The sequence below is a fragment of the Petromyzon marinus genome, chromosome 77 (assembly GCF_048934315.1).
Source record: "Petromyzon marinus isolate PM22_M1 ecotype Great Lakes invasive population chromosome 77, UKy_Petmar_22M1.pri1.0, whole genome shotgun sequence".
NCBI lineage: Eukaryota > Metazoa > Chordata > Hyperoartia > Petromyzontiformes > Petromyzontidae > Petromyzon > Petromyzon marinus.
In genome coordinates, this window is record NC_133743.1 from 2,283,796 (window position 1) to 2,285,269 (window position 1,474).

Sequence of the window (1,474 nt, forward strand, 5' to 3'; positions counted from 1 at the left end):
TCTCTCTCCCTCCACCTATCTCTCTATGTCTCTATGTCTCTCTGTCTCTGTGTCTCTCACAGCCTCTCTCTCTCTCTCTCTCCACCTATCTCTCTCTATGTCTCTCTGTCTATGTCTCTCTGTCTCTGTCTCTCTCTCCACCTGTCTCTCTGTGTCTCTCTGTCTCTCTCCCTCCACCTATCTCTCTCTGTCTCTCTGTCTCTGTGTCTCTCTCCCTCCACCTATCTCTCTATGTCTCTATGTCTCTGTGTCTCTGTGTCTCTCACAGCCTCTCTCTCTCTCTCTCCACCTATCTCTCTCTATGTCTCTCTGTCTATGTCTCTCTGTCTATGTCTCTCTGTCTCTGTCTCTCTCTCCACCTATCTCTCTCTATGTCTCTCTGTCTCTCTCTCTATGTCTCTCTGTCTCTCTCTCTGTCTCTCTGTCTCTGTGTCTCTCTCCCTCCACCTATCTCTCTCTCTCTCTAGCTCTCTGTCTCTCTCCCAGCCTCTCTTTCTCTGTCTCTCTAGCTCTCTCCCTCCACCTGTCTCTCTATCTCTGTCTCTCTCTGTCTCTCTCTCCACCTGTCTCTCTCTGTCTCTCTGTCTCTCTCTGTCTCTCTCCCTCCACCTATCTCTCTCTCTGTGTCTCTCTCTAAGTGTCTCTCTCTCTGTGTCTCTCTCTCCACCTATCTCTCTCTCTATGTCTCTCTCTCTGTCTCTCTCTCACAGCCTCTCTCTCTCTGTCTAGCTCTCTAGCTCTCTCTTTCTCTCTCTGTGTCTCTCTGTCTCTCTCCCTCCACCTGTCTCTGTCTGTGTCTCTCTCCTCCACCTATCTCTCTCTGTCTAGCTCTCTGTCTCTCTCACAGCCTCTCTCTCTCTCCACCTATCTCTCTGTCTCTCTCTGTCTCTCTCCACCTATCTCTCTGTCTCTCTCTGTCTCTCTCCACCTGTCTCTATGTCTCTCTCTGTGTCTCTCTGTCTCTCTCCCTCCACCTGTCTCTGTCTGTGTCTCTCTCCTCCACCTATCTCTCTCTCTGTCTAGCTCTCTGTCTCTCTCACAGCCTCTCTCTCTCTCCACCTATCTCTCTGTCTCTCTCCACCTATCTCTCTGTCTCTCTCTGTCTCTCTCACAGCCTCTCTCTCTCTCCACCTATCTCTCTGTCTCTCTCTCTCTCTCTCCACCTATCTCTCTGTCTCTCTCTGTCTCTCTCCACCTGTCTCTATGTCTCTCTCTGTGTCTCTCTGTCTCTCTCCCTCCACCTGTCTCTCTGTGTCTCTCTCCTCCACCTATCTCTCTCTGTCTAGCTCTCTGTCTCTCTCACAGCCTCTCTCTCTCTCTCTCCACCTATCTCTCTGTCTCTCTCTGTCTCTCTCCACCTATCTCTCTCTAGCTGTCTCCCTCCACCTATTTGTCTCTCTCTGTCCCTCTGTCTAGCTGTCTCCCTCCACCTATCTGTCTCTCTCTCTGTCTCTCTCCCTCCACCTGTCTCTCT